The sequence below is a fragment of the Triticum aestivum genome, unplaced genomic scaffold (assembly GCF_018294505.1).
Source record: "Triticum aestivum cultivar Chinese Spring unplaced genomic scaffold, IWGSC CS RefSeq v2.1 scaffold27102, whole genome shotgun sequence".
NCBI classification, from domain to species: domain Eukaryota; kingdom Viridiplantae; phylum Streptophyta; class Magnoliopsida; order Poales; family Poaceae; genus Triticum; species Triticum aestivum.
Window position 1 is genome coordinate 1 of NW_025230392.1, and position 14,620 is coordinate 14,620.

The following is a 14,620-nucleotide window of genomic DNA, read 5'->3' on the forward strand; positions in this document are numbered from 1 at the left end:
CGGATCCCATCAGAACTCCGAAGTTAAGCGTGCTTGGGCGAGAGTAGTACTAGGATGGGTGACCTCCTGGGAAGTCCTCGTGTTGCATTCCTTTTATAATTATTTTTTGCGCCTTGTGACAAACATGTCGCACGTGCGCGATATATATTAATCCCGTTATATTATGTTTGACGTTTGCGATATGTTTAAGCTCGATGCTCATTGCTCGCGCGTCTTGGGGCGGTTTTGTGGCGCGAAGAGCGCGTTCTGAAAGGGGTGGAAAAAACTCGTGTTGCTGCGGTATGGAGGGAGGGGTGGAAACCGTGGAAAACTCGTCTCCGTGATTGAGCGGGAGAGTAAGTAGTATAGGACATTATCCATTGTTAGGGAACGGTTGTAATGGTAGTGAGAATGTAGAATCGTCTTTGGAGCGGACCTGGGAGTGGCAAGCATAAGGGACGAAGACGGGGAAACATGTCGGATGCGATCATACCAGCACTAAAGCACCGGATCCCATCAGAACTCCGAAGTTAAGCGTGCTTGGGCGAGAGTAGTACGAGGATGGGTGACCTCCTTGGAAGTCCTCGTGTTGCATTCCTTTTATAATTATTTTTTGCGCCTTGTGACAAACATGTCGCACGTGCGCGATATATATTAATCCCGTTATATTATGTTTGACGTTTGCGATATGTTTAAGCTCGATGCTCATTGCTCGCGCGTCTTGGGGCGGCTTTGTGGCGCGAAGAGCGCGTTCTGAAAGGGGTGGAAAAAACTCGTGTTGCTGCGGTATGGAGGGAGGGGTGGAAACCGTGGAAAACTCGTCTCCGTGATTGAGCGGGAGAGTAAGTAGTATAGGACATTATCCATTGTTAGGGAACGGTTGTAATGGTAGTGAGAATGTAGAATCGTCTTTGGAGCGGACCTGGGAGTGGCAAGCATAAGGGACGAAGACGGGGAAACATGTCGGATGCGATCATACCAGCACTAAAGCACCGGATCCCATCAGAACTCCGAAGTTAAGCGTGCTTGGGCGAGAGTAGTACTAGGATGGGAGATCTCCTGGGAAGTCCTCGTGTTGCATTCCTTTTATAATTATTTTTTGCGCCTTGTGACAAACATGTCGCACGTGCGTGATATATATTAATCCCGTTATATTATGTTTGACGTTTGCGATATGTTTAAGCTTGATGCTCATTGCTCGCGCGTCTTGGGGCGGCTTTGTGGCGCGAAGAGCGCGTTCTGAAAGGGGTGGAAAAAACTCGTGTTGCTGCGGTATGGAGGGAGGGGTGGAAACCGTGGAAAACTCGTCTCCGTGATTGAGCGGGAGAGTAAGTAGTATAGGACATTATCCATTGTTAGGGAACGGTTGTAATGGTAGTGAGAATGTAGAATCGTCTTTGGAGCGGACCTGGGAGTGGCAAGCATAAGGGACGAAGACGGGGAAACATGTCGGATGCGATCATACCAGCACTAAAGCACCGGATCCCATCAGAACTCCGAAGTTAAGCGTGCTTGGGCGAGAGTAGTACTAGGATGGGTGACCTCCTGGGGAGTCCTCGTGTTGCATTCCTTTTATAATTATTTTTTGCGCCCTGTGACAAACATGTCGCACGTGCGCGATATATATTAATCCCGTTATATTATGTTTGACGTTTGCGATATGTTTAAGCTCGATGCTCATTGCTCGCGCGTCTTGGGGCGGCTTTGTGGCGCGAAGAGCGCGTTCTGAAAGGGGTGGAAAAAACTCGTGTTGCTGCGGTATGGAGGGAGGGGTGGAAACCGTGGAAAACTCGTCTCCGTGATTGAGCGGGAGAGTAAGTAGTATAGGACATTATCCATTGTTAGGGAACGGTTGTAATGGTAGTGAGAATGTAGAATCGTCTTTGGAGCGGACCTGGGAGTGGCAAGCATAAGGTACGAAGACGGGGAAACATGTCGGATGCGATCATACCAGCACTAAAGCACCGGATCCCATCAGAACTCCGAAGTTAAGCGTGCTTGGGCGAGAGTAGTACTAGGATGGGTGACCTCCTGGGGAGTCCTCGTGTTGCATTCCTTTTATAATTATTTTTTGCGCCTTGTGACAAACATGTCGCACGTGCGCGATATATATTAATCCCGTTATATTATGTTTGACGTTTGCGATATGTTTAAGCTCGATGCTCATTGCTCGCCCGTCTTGGGGCGGCTTTGTGGCGCGAAGAGCGCGTTCTGAAAGGGGTGGAAAAAACTCGTGTTGCTGCGGTATGGAGGGAGGGGTGGAAACCGTGGAAAACTCGTCTCCGTGATTGAGCGGGAGAGTAAGTAGTATAGGACATTATCCATTGTTAGGGAACGGTTGTAATGGTAGTGAGAATGTAGAATCGTCTTTGGAGCGGACCTGGGAGTGGCAAGCATAAGGGACGAAGACGGGGAAACATGTCGGATGCGATCATACCAGCACTAAAGCACCGGATCCCATCAGAACTCCGAAGTTAAGCGTGCTTGGGCGAGAGTAGTACTAGGATGGGTGAGTCCTCGTGTTGCATTCCTTTTATAATTATTTTTTGCGCCTTGTGACAAACATGTCGCACGTGCGCGATATATATTAATCCCGTTATATTATGTTTGATGTTTGCGATATGTTTAAGCTCGATGCTCATTGCTCGCGCGTCTTGGGGCGGCTTTGTGGCGCGAAGAGCGCGTTCTGAAAGGGGTGGAAAAAACTCGTGTTGCTGCGGTATGGAGGGAGGGGTGGAAACCGTGGAAAACTCGTCTCCGTGATTGAGCGGGAGAGTAAGTAGTATAGGACATTATCCATTGTTAGGGAACGGTTGTAATGGTAGTGAGAATGTAGAATCGTCTTTGGAGCGGACCTGGGAGTGGCAAGCATAAGGGACGAAGACGGGGAAACATGTCGGATGCGATCATACCAGCACTAAAGCACCGGATCCCATCAGAACTCTGAAGTTAAGCGTGCTTGGGCGAGAGTAGTACTAGGATGGGTGACCTCCTGGGAAGTCCTCGTATTGCATTCCTTTTATAATTATTTTTTGCGCCTTGTGACAAACATGTCGCACGTGCGCGATATATATTAATCCCGTTATATTATGTTTGACGTTTGCGATATGTTTAAGCTCGATGCTCATTGCTCGCGCGTCTTGGGGCGGCTTTGTGGCGCGAAGAGCGCGTTCTGAAAGGGGTGGAAAAAACTCGTGTTGCTGCGGTATGGAGGGAGGGGTGGAAACCGTGGAAAACTCGTCTCCGTGATTGAGCGGGAGAGTAAGTAGTATAGGACATTATCCATTGTTAGGGAACGGTTGTAATGGTAGTGAGAATGTAGAATCGTCTTTGGAGCGGACCTGGGAGTGGCAAGCATAAGGGACGAAGACGGGGAAACATGTCGGATGCGATCATACCAGCACTAAAGCACCGGATCCCATCAGAACCCCGAAGTTAAGCGTGCTTGGGCGAGAGTAGTACTAGGATGGGTGACCTCTTGGGAAGTCCTCGTGTTGCATTCCTTTTATAATTATTTTTTGCGCCTTGTGACAAACATGTCGCACGTGCGCGATATATATTAATCCCGTTATATTATGTTTGACGTTTGCGATATGTTTAAGCTCGATGCTCATTGCTCGCGCGTCTTGGGGCGGCTTTGTGGCGCGAAGAGCGCGTTCTGAAAGGGGTGGAAAAAACTCGTGTTGCTGCGGTATGGAGGGAGGGGTGGAAACCGTGGAAAACTCGTCTCCGTGATTGAGCGGGAGAGTAAGTAGTATAGGACATTATCCATTGTTAGGGAACGGTTGTAATGGTAGTGAGAATGTAGAATCGTCTTTGGAGCGGACCTGGGAGTGGCAAGCATAAGGGACGAAGACGGGGAAACATGTCGAATGCGATCATACCAGCACTAAAGCACCGGATCCCATCAGAACTCCGAAGTTAAGCGTGCTTGGGCGAGAGTAGTACTAGGATGGGTGACCTCCTGGGAAGTCCTCGTGTTGCATTCCTTTTATAATTATTTTTTGCGCCTTGTGAGAAACATCTCGCACGTGCGCGATATATATTAATCCCGTTATATTATGTTTGACGTTTGCGATATGTTTAAGCTCGATGCTCATTGCTCGCGCGTCTTGGGAAGTCCTCGTGTTGCATTCCTTTTATAATTATTTTTTGCGCCTTGTGACAAACATGTCGCACGTGCGCGATATATAGTAATCCCGTTATATTATGTTTGACGTTTGCGATATGTTTAAGCTCGATGCTCATTGCTCGCGCGTCTTGGGGCGGCTTTGTGGCGCGAAGAGCGCGTTCTGAAAGGGGTGGAAAAAACTCGTGTTGCTGCGGTATGGAGGGAGGGGTGGAAACCGTGGAAAACTCGTCTCCGTGATTGAGCGGGAGAGTAAGTAGTATAGGACATTATCCATTGTTAGGGAACGGTTGTAATGGTAGTGAGAATGTAGAATCGTCTTTGGAGCGGACCTGGGAGTGGCAAGCATAAGGGACGAAGACGGGGAAACATGTCGGATGCGATCATACCAGCACTAAAGCACCGGATCCCATCAGAACTCCGAAGTTAAGCGTGCTTGGGCGAGAGTAGTACTAGGATGGGTGACCTCCTGGGAAGTCCTCGTGTTGCATTCCTTTTATAATTATTTTTTGCGCCTTGTGAGAAACATGTCGCACGTGCGCGATATATATTAATCCCGTTATATTATGTTTGACGTTTGCGATATGTTTAAGCTCGATGCTTATTGCTCGCGCGTCTTGGGAAGTCCTCGTGTTGCATTCCTTTTATAATTATTTTTTGCGCCTTGTGACAAACATGTCGGACGTGCGCGATATATATTAATCCCGTTATATTATGTTTGACGTTTGCGATATGTTTAAGCTCGATGCTCATTGCTCGCGCGTCTTGGGGTGGCTTTGTGGCGCGAAGAGCGCGTTCTGAAAGGGGTGGAAAAAACTCGTGTTGCTGCGGTATGGAGGGAGGGGTGGAAACCGTGGAAAACTCGTCTCCGTGATTGAGCGGGAGAGTAAGTAGTATAGGACATTATCCATTGTTAGGGAACGGTTGTAATGGTAGTGAGAATGTAGAATCGTCTTTGGAGCGGACCTGGGAGTGGCAAGCATAAGGGACGAAGACGGGGAAACATGTCGGATGCGATCATACCAGCACTAAAGCACCGGATCCCATCAGAACTCCGAAGTTAAGCGTGCTTGGGCGAGAGTAGTACTAGGATGGGTGACCTCCTGGGAAGTCCTCGTGTTGCATTCCTTTTATAATTATTTTTTGCGCCTTGTGACAAACATGTCGCACGTGCGCGATATATATTAATCCCGTTATATTATGTTTGCATTCCTTTTATAATTATTTTTTGCGCCTTGTGACAAACATGTCGCACGTGCGCGATATATATTAATCCCGTTATATTATTTTTGACGTTTGCGATATGTTTAAGCTCGATGCTCATTGCTCGCGCGTCTTGGGGCGACTTTGTGGCGCGAAGAGCGCGTTCTGAAGGGGGTGGAAAAAACTCATGTTGCTGCGGTATGGAGGGAGGGGTGGAAACCGTGGAAAACTCGTCTCCGTGATTGAGCGGGAGAGTAAGTAGTATAGGACATTATCCATTGTTAGGGAACGGTTGTAATGGTAGTGAGAATGTAGAATCGTCTTTGGAGCGGACCTGGGAGTGGCAAGCATAAGGGACGAAGACGGGGAAACATGTTGGATGCGATCATACCAGCACTAAAGCACCAGATCCCATCAGAACTCCGAAGTTAAGCGTGCTTGGGCGAGAGTAGTACTAGGATGGGTGACCTCCTGGGAAGTCCTCGTGTTGCATTCCTTTTAAAATTATTTTTTGCGCCTTGTGACAAACATGTCGCACGTGCGCGATATATATTAATCCCATTATATTATGTTTGACGTTTGCGATATGTTTAAGCTCGATGCTCATTGCTCGCGCGTCTTGGGGCGGCTTTGTGGCGCGAAGAGCGCGTTCTGAAAGGGGTGGAAAAAACTCGTGTTGCTGCGGTATGGAGGGAGGGGTGGAAACCGTGGAAAACTCGTCTCCGTGATTGAGCGGGAGAGTAAGTAGTATAGGACATTATCCATTGTTAGGGAACGGTTGTAATGGTAGTGAGAATGTAGAATCGTCTTTGGAGCGGACCTGGGAGTGGCAAGCATAAGGGACGAAGACGGGGAAACATGTCGGATGCGATCATACCAGCACTAAAGCACCGGATCCCATCAGAACTCCGAAGTTAAGCGTGCTTGGGCGAGAGTAGTACTAGGATGGGTGACCTCCTGGGAAGTCCTCGTGTTGCATTCCTTTTATAATTATTTTTTGCGCCTTGTGACAAACATGTCGCACGTGCGCGATATATATTAATCCCGTTATATTATGTTTGACGTTTGTGATATGTTTAAGCTCGATGCTCATTGCTCGCGCCTCTTGGGGCGGCTTTGTGGCGCGAAGAGCGCGTTCTGAAAGGGGTGGAAAAAACTCGTGTTGCTGCGGTATGGAGGGAGGGGTGGAAACCGTGGAAAACTCGTCTCCGTGATTGAGCGGGAGAGTAAGTAGTATAGGACATTATCCATTGTTAGGGAACGGTTGTAATGGTAGTGAGAATGTAGAATCGTCTTTGGAGCGGACCTGGGAGTGGCAAGCATAAGGGACGAAGACGGGGAAACATGTCGGATGCGATCATACCAGCACTAAAGCACCGGATCCCATCAGAACTCCGAAGTTAAGCGTGCTTGGGCGAGAGTAGTACTAGGATGGGTGACCTCCTGGGAAGTCCTCGTGTTGCATTCCTTTTATAATTATTTTTTGCGCCTTGTGACAAACATGTCGCACGTGCGCGATATATATTAATCCCGTTATATTATGTTTGACGTTTGCGATATGTTTAAGCTCGATGCTCATTGCTCGCGCGTCTTGGGGCGGCTTTGTGGCGCGAAGAGCGCGTTCTGAAAGGGGTGGAAAAAACTCGTGTTGCTGCGGTATGGAGGGAGGGGTGGAAACCGTGGAAAACTCGTCTCCGTGATTGAGCGGGAGAGTAAGTAGTATAGGACATTATCCATTGTTAGGGAACGGTTGTAATGGTAGTGAGAATGTAGAATCGTCTTTGGAGCGGACCTGGAAGTGGCAAGCATAAGGGACGAAGACCGGGAAACATGTCGGATGCGATCATACCAGCACTAAAGCACCGGATCCCATCAGAACTCCGAAGTTAAGCGTGCTTGGGCGAGAGTAGTACTAGGATGGGTGACCTCCTGGGAAGTCCTCGTGTTGCATTCCTTTTATAATTATTTTTTGCGCCTTGTGACAAACATGTCGCACGTGCGCGATATATATTAATCCCGTTATATTATGTTTGACGTTTGCGATATGTTTAAGCTCGATGCTCATTGCTCGCGCGTCTTGGGGCGGCTTTGTGGCGCGAAGAGCGCGTTCTGAAAGGGGTGGAAAAAACTCGTGTTGCTGCGGTATGGAGGGAGGGGTGGAAACCGTGGAAAACTCGTCTCCGTGATTGAGCGGGAGAGTAAGTAGTATAGGACATTATCCATTGTTAGGGAACGGTTGTAATGGTAGTGAGAATGTAGAATCGTCTTTGGAGCGGACCTGGGAGTGGAAAGCATAAGGGACGAAGACGGGGAAACATGTCGGATGCGATCATACCAGCACTAAAGCACCGGATCCCATCAGAACTCCGAAGTTAAGCGTGCTTGGGCGAGAGAAGTACTAGGATGGGTGACCTCCTGGGAAGTCCTCGTGTTGCATTCCTTTTATAATTATTTTTTGCGCCTTGTGACAAACATGTCGCACGTGCGCGATATATATTAATCCCGTTATATTATGTTTGACGTTTGCGATATGTTTAAGCTCGATGCTCATTGCTCGCGCGTCCTGGGGCGGCTTTGTGGCGCGAAGAGCGCGTTCTGAAGGGGTGGAAAAAACTCGTGTTGCTGCGGTATGGAGGGAGGGGTGGAAACCGTGGAAAACTCGTCTCCGTGATTGAGCGGGAGAGTAAGTAGTATAGGACATTATCCATTGTTAGGGAACGGTTGTAATGGTAGTGAGAATGTAGAATCGTCTTTGGAGCGGACCTGGGAGTGGCAAGCATAAGGGACGAAGACCGGGAAACATGTCGGATGCGATCATACCAGCACTAAAGCACCGGATCCCATCAGAACTCCGAAGTTAAGCGTGCTTGGGCGAGAGTAGTACTAGGATGGGTGACCTCCTGGGAAGTCCTCGTGTTGCATTCCTTTTATAATTATTTTTTGCGCCTTGTGACAAACATGTCGCACGTGCGCGATATATATTAATCCCGTTATATTATGTTTGACGTTTGCGATATGTTTAAGCTCGATGCTCATTGCTCGCGCGTCTTGGGGCGGCTTTGTGGCGCGAAGAGCGCGGTCTGAAAGGGGTGGAAAAAACTCGTGTTGCTGCGGTATGGAGGGAGGGGTGGAAACCGTGGAAAACTCGTCTCCGTGATTGAGCGGGAGAGTAAGTAGTATAGGACATTATCCATTGTTAGGGAACGGTTGTAATGGTAGTGAGAATGTAGAATCGTCTTTGGAGCGGACCTGGGAGTGGCAAGCATAAGGGACGAAGACGGGGAAACATGTCGGATGCGATCATACCAGCACTAAAGCACCTTATCCCATCAAAACTCCGAAGTTAAGCGTGCTTGGTCGAGAGTAGTACTAGGATGGGTGACCTCCTGGGAAGTCCTCGTGTTGCATTCCTTTTATAATTATTTTTTGCGCCTTGTGACAAACATGTCGCACGTGCGCGATATATATTAATCCCGTTATATTATGTTTGACGTTTGCGATATGTTTAAGCTCGATGCTCATTGCTCGCGCGTCTTGGGGCGGCTTTGTGGCGCGAAGAGCGCGTTCTAAAAGGGGTGGAAAAAACTCGTGTTGCTGCGGTATGGAGGGAGGGGTGGAAACCGTGGAAAACTCGTCTCCGTGATTGAGCGGGAGAGTAAGTAGTATAGGACATTATCCATTGTTAGGGAACGGTTGTAATGGTAGTGAGAATATAGAATCGTCTTTGGAGCGGACCAGGGAGTGGCAAGCATAAGGGACGAAGACGGGGAAACATGTCGGATGCGATCATACCAGCACTAAAGCACCGGATCCCATCAGAACTCCGAAGTTAAGCGTGCTTGGGCGAGAGTAGCACTAGGATGGGTGACCTCCTGGGAAGTCCTCGTGTTGCATTCCTTTTATAATTATTTTTTGCGCCTTGTGACAAACATGTCGCACGTGCGCGATATATATTAATCCCGTTATATTATGTTTGACGTTTGCGATATGTTTAAGCTCGATGTTCATTGCTCGCGCGTCTTGGGGCGGCTTTGTGGCGCGAAGAGCGCGTTCTGAAAGGGGTGGAAAAAACTCGTGTTGCTGCGGTATGGAGGGAGGGGTGGAAACCGTGGAAAACTCGTCTCCGTGATTGAGCGGGAGAGTAAGTAGTATAGGACATTATCCATTGTTAGGGAACGGTTGTAATGGTAGTGAGAATGTAGAATCGTCTTTGGAGCAGACCTGGAAGTGGCAAGCATAAGGGACGAAGACGGGGAAACATGTCGGATGCGATCATACCAGCACTAAAGCACCGGATCCCATCAGAACTCCGAAGTTAAGCGTGCTTGGGCGAGAGTAGTACTAGGATGGGTGACCTCCTGGGAAGTCCTCGTGTTGCATTCCTTTTATAATTATTTTTTGCGCCTTGTGACAAACATGTCGCACGTGCGTGATATATATTAATCCCGTTATATTATGTTTGACGTTTGCGATATGTTTAAGCTCGATGCTCATTGCTCGCGCGTCTTGGGGCGGCTTTGTGGCGCGAAGAGCGCGTTCTGAAAGGGGTGGAAAAAACTCGTGTTGCTGCGGTATGGAGGGAGGGGTGGAAACCGTGGAAAACTCGTCTCCGTGATTGAGCGGGAGAGTAAGTAGTATAGGACATTATCCATTGTTAGGGAACGGTTGTAATGGTAGTGAGACTGTAGAATCGTCTTTGGAGCGGACCTGGGAGTGGCAAGCATAAGGGACGAAGACGGGGAAACATGTCGGATGCGATCATACCAGCACTAAAGCACCGGATCCCATCAGAACTCCGAAGTTAAGCGTGCTTGGGCGAGAGTAGTACTAGGATGGGTGACCTCCTGGGAAGTCCTCGTGTTGGATTCCTTTTATAATTATTTTTTGCGCCTTGTGACAAACATGTCGCACGTGCGCGATATATATTAATCCCGTTATATTATGTTTGACGTTTGCGATATGTTTAAGCTCGATGCTCATTGCTCGCGCGTCTTGGGGCGGCTTTGTGGCGCGAAGAGCGCGTTCTGAAAGGGGTGGAAAAAACTCGTGTTGCTGCGGTATGGAGGGAGGGGTGGAAACCGTGGAAAACTCGTCTCCGTGATTGAGCTGGAGAGTAAGTAGTATAGGACATTATCCATTGTTAGGGAACGGTTGTAATGGTAGTGAGAGTGTAGAATCGTCTTTGGAGCGGACCTGGGAGTGGCAAGCATAAGGGACGAAGACGGGGAAACATGTCGGATGCGATCATACCAGCACTAAAACACCGGATCCCATCAGAACTCCGAAGTTAAGCGTGCTTGGGCGAGAGTAGTACTAGGATGGGTGACCTCCCGGGAAGTCCTCGTGTTGCATTCCTTTTATAATTATTTTTTGCGCCTTGTGACAAACATGTCGCACGTGCGCGATATATATTAATCCCGTTATATTATGTTTGACGTTTGCGATATGTTTAAGCTCGATGCTCATTGCTCGCGCGTCTTGGGGCGGCTTTGTGGCGCGAAGAGCGCGTTCTGAAAGGGGTGGAAAAAACTCGTGTTGCTGCGGTATGGAGGGAGGGGTGGAAACCGTGGAAAACTCGTCTCCGTGATTGAGCGGGAGAGTAAGTAGTATAGGACATTATCCATTGTTAGGGAACGGTTGTAATGGTAGTGAGAATGTAGAATCGTCTTTGGAGCGGACCTGGGAGTGGCAAGCATAAGGGACGAAGACGGGGAAACATGTCGGATGCGATCATACCAGCACTAAAGCACCGGATCCCATCAGAACTCCGAAGTTAAGCGTGCTTGGGCGAGAGTAGTACAAGGATGGGTGACGTTCCGGGAAGTCCTCGTGTTGCATTCCTTTTATAATTATTTTTTGCGCCTTGTGACAAACATGTCGCACGTGCGCGATATATATTAATCCCGTTATATTATGTTTGACGTTTGCGATATGTTTAAGCTCGATGCTCATTGCTCGCGCGTCTTGGGGCGGCTTTGTGGCGCGAAGAGCGCGTTCTGAAAGGGGTGGAAAAAACTCGTGTTGCTGCGGTATGGAGGGAGGGGTGGAAACCGTGGAAAACTCGTCTCCGTGATTGAGCGGGAGAGTAAGTAGTATAGGACATTATCCATTGTTAGGGAACGGTTGTAATGGTAGTGAGAATGTAGAATCGTCTTTGGAGCGGACCTGGGAGTGGCAAGCATAAGGGACGAAGACGGGGAAACATGTCGGATGCGATCATACCAGCACTAAAGCACCGGATCCCATCAGAACTCCGAAGTTAAGCGTGCTTGGGCGAGAGTAGTACTAGGATGGGTGACCTCCCGGGAAGTCCTCGTGTTGCATTCCTTTTATAATTATTTTTTGCGCCTTGTGACAAACATGTCGTACGTGCGCGATATATATTAATCCCGTTATATTATGTTTGACGTTTGCGATATGTTTAAGCTCGATGCTCATTGCTCGCGCGTCTTGGGGCGGCTTTGTGGCGCGAAGAGCGCGTTCTGAAAGGGGTGGAAAAAACTCGTGTTGCTGCGGTATGGAGGGAGGGGTGGAAACCGTGAAAAACTCGTCTCCGTGATTGAGCGGGAGAGTAAGTAGTATAGGACATTATCCATTGTTAGGGAACGGTTGTAATGGTAGTGAGAATGTAGAATCGTGTTTGGAGCGGACCTGGGAGTGGCAAGCATAAGGGACGAAGACGGGGAAACATGTCGGATGCGATCATACCAGCACTAAAGCACCGGATCCCATCAGAACTCCGAAGTTAAGCGTGCTTGGGCAAGAGTAGTACTAGTATGGGTGACCTCCCGGGAAGTCCTCATGTCGCATTCCTTTTATAATTATTTTTTGCGCCTTGTGACAAACATGTCGCACGTGCGCGATATATATTAATCCCGTTATATTATGTTTGACGTTTGCGATATGTTTAAGCTCGATGCTCATTGCTCGCGCCTCTTGGGGCGGCTTTGTGGCGCGAAGAGCGCGTTCTGAAAGGGGTGGAAAAAACTCGTGTTGCTGCGGTATGGAGGGAGGGGTGGAAACCGTGGAAAACTCGTCTCCGTGATTGAGCATTCCTTTTATAATTATTTTTTGCGCCTTGTGACAAACATGTCGCACGTGCGCGATATATATTAATCCCGTTATATTATGTTTGACGTTTGCGATATGTTTAAGCTCGATGCTCATTGCTCGCGCCTCTTGGGGCGGCTTTGTGGCGCGAAGAGCGCGTTCTGAAAGGGGTGGAAAAAACTCGTGTTGCTGCGGTATGGAGGGAGGGGTGGAAACCGTGGAAAACTCGTCTCCGTGATTGAGCGGGAGAGTAAGTAGTATAGGACATTATCCATTGTTAGGGAACGGTTGTAATGGTAGTGAGAATGTAGAATCGTCTTTGGAGCGGACCTGGGAGTGGCAAGCATAAGGGACGGAGACGGGGAAACATGTGGGATGCGATCATACCAGCACTAAAGCACCGGATCCCATCAGAACTCCGAAGTTAAGCGTGCTTGGGCGAGAGTAGTACTAGGATGGGTGACCTCCTGGGAAGTCCTCGAGTTGCATTCCTTTTATAATTATTTTTTGCGCCTTGTGACAAACATGTCGCACGTGCGCGATATATATTAATCCCGTTATATTATGTTTGATGTTTGCGATATGTTTAAGCTCGATGCTCATTGCTCGCGCGTCTTGGGGCGGCTTTGTGGCGCGAAGAGCGCGTTCTGAAAGGGGTGGAAAAAACTCGTGTTGCTGCGGTATGGAGGGAGGGGTGGAAACCGTGGAAAACTCGTCTCCGTGATTGAGCGGGAGAGTAAGTAGTATAGGACATTATCCATTGTTAGGGAACGGTTGTAATGGTAGTGAGAATGTAGAATCGTCTTTGGAGCGGACCTGGGAGTGGCAAGCATAAGGGACGAAGACGGGGAAACATGTCGGATGCGATCATACCAGCACTAAAGCACCGGATCCCATCAGAACTCCGAAGTTAAGCGTGCTTGGGCGAGAGTAGTTTGGGCGAGAGTAGTACAAGGATGGGTGACCTCCCGGGAAGTCCTCGTGTTGCATTCCTTTTATAATTATTTTTTGCGCCTTGTGACAAACATGTCGCACGTGCGCGATATATATTAATCCCGTTATATTATGTTTGACGTTTGCGATATGTTTAAGCTCGATGCTCATTGCTCGCGCGTCTTGGGGCGGCTTTGTGGCGCGAAGAGCGCGTTCTGAAAGGGGTGGAAAAAACTCGTGTTGCTGCGGTATGGAGGGAGGGGTGGAAACCGGGGAAAACTCGTCTCCGTGATTGAGCGGGAGAGTAAGTAGTATAGGACATTATCCATTGTTAGGGAACGGTTGTAATGGTAGTGAGAATGTAGAATCGTCTTTGGAGCGGACCTGGGAGTGGCAAGCATAAGGGACGAAGACGGGGAAACATGTCGGATGCGATCATACCAGCACTAAAGCACCGGATCCCATCAAAACTCCGAAGTTAAGCGTGCTTGGGCGAGAGTAGTACTTGGATGGGTGACCTCCCGGGAAGTCCTCGTGTTGCATTCCTTTTATAATTATTTTTTGCGCCTTGTGACAAACATGTCGTACGTGCGCGATATATATTAATCCCGTTATATTATGTTTGACGTTTGTGATATGTTTAAGCTCGATGCTCATTGCTCGCGCGTTTTGGGGCGGCTTTGTGGCGCGAAGAGCGCGTTCTGAAAGGGGTGGAAAAAACTCGTGTTGCTGCGGTATGGAGGGAGGGGTGGAAACCGTGGAAAACTCGTCTCCGTGATTGAGCGGGAGAGTAAGTAGTATAGGACATTATCCATTGTTAGGGAACGGTTGTAATGGTAGTGAGAATGTAGAATCGTCTTTGGAGCGGACCTGGGAGTGGCAAGCATAAGGGACGAAGACGAGGAAACATGTCGGATGCGATCATACCAGCACTAAAGCACCGGATCCCATCAGAACTCCGAAGTTAAGCGTGCTTGGGCGAGAGTAGTACTAGGATGGGTGACCTCCTGGGAAGTCCTCGTGTTGCATTCCTTTTATAATTATTTTTTGCGCCTTGTGACAAACATGTCGCACGTGCGCGATATATATTAATCCCGTTATATTATGTTTGATGTTTGCGATATGTTTAAGCTCGATGCTCATTGCTCGCGCGTCTTGGGGCGGCTTTGTGGCGCGAAGAGCGCGTTCTGAAAGGGGTGGAAAAAACTCGTGTTGCTGCGGTATGGAGGGAGGGGTGGAAACCGTGGAAAACTCGTCTCCGTGATTGAGCGGGAGAGTAAGTAGTATAGGACATTATCCATTGTTAGGGAACGGTTGTAATGGTAG

General features: G+C 48.7%; 26 non-coding genes and 3 pseudogenes across 26 annotated transcripts; all 29 read left to right on the forward strand.

The window, feature by feature from the left end:
• LOC123175581 (uncharacterized) lies at positions 1 to 91 on the forward strand (annotated as a pseudogene).
• A 367-nt stretch (positions 92 to 458) lies between these two features.
• Positions 459 to 577, forward strand: LOC123175571 (5S ribosomal RNA). Its single transcript, XR_006488019.1, has one exon. It is a non-coding gene; the product is annotated as a 5S ribosomal RNA (ribosomal RNA).
• A 367-nt stretch (positions 578 to 944) lies between these two features.
• LOC123175566 (5S ribosomal RNA) lies at positions 945 to 1,063 on the forward strand. The gene has a single exon (XR_006488014.1). It is a non-coding gene; the product is annotated as a 5S ribosomal RNA (ribosomal RNA).
• Positions 1,064 to 1,430: 367 nt separating this feature from the next.
• On the forward strand, positions 1,431 to 1,549 carry LOC123175567 (5S ribosomal RNA). Its single transcript, XR_006488015.1, has one exon. It is a non-coding gene; the product is annotated as a 5S ribosomal RNA (ribosomal RNA).
• A 367-nt stretch (positions 1,550 to 1,916) lies between these two features.
• Positions 1,917 to 2,035, forward strand: LOC123175568 (5S ribosomal RNA). Its single transcript, XR_006488016.1, has one exon. It is a non-coding gene; the product is annotated as a 5S ribosomal RNA (ribosomal RNA).
• A 367-nt stretch (positions 2,036 to 2,402) lies between these two features.
• On the forward strand, positions 2,403 to 2,510 carry LOC123175580 (uncharacterized; annotated as a pseudogene).
• A 367-nt stretch (positions 2,511 to 2,877) lies between these two features.
• LOC123175562 (5S ribosomal RNA) lies at positions 2,878 to 2,996 on the forward strand. The gene has a single exon (XR_006488010.1). It is a non-coding gene; the product is annotated as a 5S ribosomal RNA (ribosomal RNA).
• Positions 2,997 to 3,363: 367 nt separating this feature from the next.
• Positions 3,364 to 3,482, forward strand: LOC123175569 (5S ribosomal RNA). Its single transcript, XR_006488017.1, has one exon. It is a non-coding gene; the product is annotated as a 5S ribosomal RNA (ribosomal RNA).
• A 367-nt stretch (positions 3,483 to 3,849) lies between these two features.
• LOC123175553 (5S ribosomal RNA) lies at positions 3,850 to 3,968 on the forward strand. The gene has a single exon (XR_006488002.1). It is a non-coding gene; the product is annotated as a 5S ribosomal RNA (ribosomal RNA).
• Positions 3,969 to 4,483: 515 nt separating this feature from the next.
• LOC123175565 (5S ribosomal RNA) lies at positions 4,484 to 4,602 on the forward strand. Its single transcript, XR_006488013.1, has one exon. It is a non-coding gene; the product is annotated as a 5S ribosomal RNA (ribosomal RNA).
• A 515-nt stretch (positions 4,603 to 5,117) lies between these two features.
• LOC123175577 (5S ribosomal RNA) lies at positions 5,118 to 5,236 on the forward strand. The gene has a single exon (XR_006488024.1). It is a non-coding gene; the product is annotated as a 5S ribosomal RNA (ribosomal RNA).
• Positions 5,237 to 5,688: 452 nt separating this feature from the next.
• Positions 5,689 to 5,807, forward strand: LOC123175564 (5S ribosomal RNA). The gene has a single exon (XR_006488012.1). It is a non-coding gene; the product is annotated as a 5S ribosomal RNA (ribosomal RNA).
• Positions 5,808 to 6,174: 367 nt separating this feature from the next.
• LOC123175582 (5S ribosomal RNA) lies at positions 6,175 to 6,293 on the forward strand. Its single transcript, XR_006488026.1, has one exon. It is a non-coding gene; the product is annotated as a 5S ribosomal RNA (ribosomal RNA).
• A 367-nt stretch (positions 6,294 to 6,660) lies between these two features.
• Positions 6,661 to 6,779, forward strand: LOC123175583 (5S ribosomal RNA). The gene has a single exon (XR_006488027.1). It is a non-coding gene; the product is annotated as a 5S ribosomal RNA (ribosomal RNA).
• Positions 6,780 to 7,146: 367 nt separating this feature from the next.
• On the forward strand, positions 7,147 to 7,265 carry LOC123175554 (5S ribosomal RNA). The gene has a single exon (XR_006488003.1). It is a non-coding gene; the product is annotated as a 5S ribosomal RNA (ribosomal RNA).
• A 367-nt stretch (positions 7,266 to 7,632) lies between these two features.
• LOC123175559 (5S ribosomal RNA) lies at positions 7,633 to 7,751 on the forward strand. The gene has a single exon (XR_006488007.1). It is a non-coding gene; the product is annotated as a 5S ribosomal RNA (ribosomal RNA).
• A 366-nt stretch (positions 7,752 to 8,117) lies between these two features.
• Positions 8,118 to 8,236, forward strand: LOC123175555 (5S ribosomal RNA). The gene has a single exon (XR_006488004.1). It is a non-coding gene; the product is annotated as a 5S ribosomal RNA (ribosomal RNA).
• Positions 8,237 to 8,603: 367 nt separating this feature from the next.
• LOC123175578 (5S ribosomal RNA) lies at positions 8,604 to 8,722 on the forward strand. The gene has a single exon (XR_006488025.1). It is a non-coding gene; the product is annotated as a 5S ribosomal RNA (ribosomal RNA).
• Positions 8,723 to 9,089: 367 nt separating this feature from the next.
• On the forward strand, positions 9,090 to 9,208 carry LOC123175570 (5S ribosomal RNA). The gene has a single exon (XR_006488018.1). It is a non-coding gene; the product is annotated as a 5S ribosomal RNA (ribosomal RNA).
• A 367-nt stretch (positions 9,209 to 9,575) lies between these two features.
• Positions 9,576 to 9,694, forward strand: LOC123175556 (5S ribosomal RNA). Its single transcript, XR_006488005.1, has one exon. It is a non-coding gene; the product is annotated as a 5S ribosomal RNA (ribosomal RNA).
• Positions 9,695 to 10,061: 367 nt separating this feature from the next.
• On the forward strand, positions 10,062 to 10,180 carry LOC123175572 (5S ribosomal RNA). The gene has a single exon (XR_006488020.1). It is a non-coding gene; the product is annotated as a 5S ribosomal RNA (ribosomal RNA).
• Positions 10,181 to 10,547: 367 nt separating this feature from the next.
• LOC123175561 (5S ribosomal RNA) lies at positions 10,548 to 10,666 on the forward strand. The gene has a single exon (XR_006488009.1). It is a non-coding gene; the product is annotated as a 5S ribosomal RNA (ribosomal RNA).
• A 367-nt stretch (positions 10,667 to 11,033) lies between these two features.
• LOC123175576 (5S ribosomal RNA) lies at positions 11,034 to 11,152 on the forward strand. Its single transcript, XR_006488023.1, has one exon. It is a non-coding gene; the product is annotated as a 5S ribosomal RNA (ribosomal RNA).
• Positions 11,153 to 11,519: 367 nt separating this feature from the next.
• Positions 11,520 to 11,638, forward strand: LOC123175560 (5S ribosomal RNA). The gene has a single exon (XR_006488008.1). It is a non-coding gene; the product is annotated as a 5S ribosomal RNA (ribosomal RNA).
• A 367-nt stretch (positions 11,639 to 12,005) lies between these two features.
• On the forward strand, positions 12,006 to 12,124 carry LOC123175575 (5S ribosomal RNA). Its single transcript, XR_006488022.1, has one exon. It is a non-coding gene; the product is annotated as a 5S ribosomal RNA (ribosomal RNA).
• Positions 12,125 to 12,734: 610 nt separating this feature from the next.
• Positions 12,735 to 12,853, forward strand: LOC123175563 (5S ribosomal RNA). The gene has a single exon (XR_006488011.1). It is a non-coding gene; the product is annotated as a 5S ribosomal RNA (ribosomal RNA).
• Positions 12,854 to 13,220: 367 nt separating this feature from the next.
• LOC123175579 (uncharacterized) lies at positions 13,221 to 13,354 on the forward strand (annotated as a pseudogene).
• A 367-nt stretch (positions 13,355 to 13,721) lies between these two features.
• LOC123175573 (5S ribosomal RNA) lies at positions 13,722 to 13,840 on the forward strand. The gene has a single exon (XR_006488021.1). It is a non-coding gene; the product is annotated as a 5S ribosomal RNA (ribosomal RNA).
• Positions 13,841 to 14,207: 367 nt separating this feature from the next.
• Positions 14,208 to 14,326, forward strand: LOC123175557 (5S ribosomal RNA). The gene has a single exon (XR_006488006.1). It is a non-coding gene; the product is annotated as a 5S ribosomal RNA (ribosomal RNA).
• Positions 14,327 to 14,620: the final 294 nt, after the last annotated feature.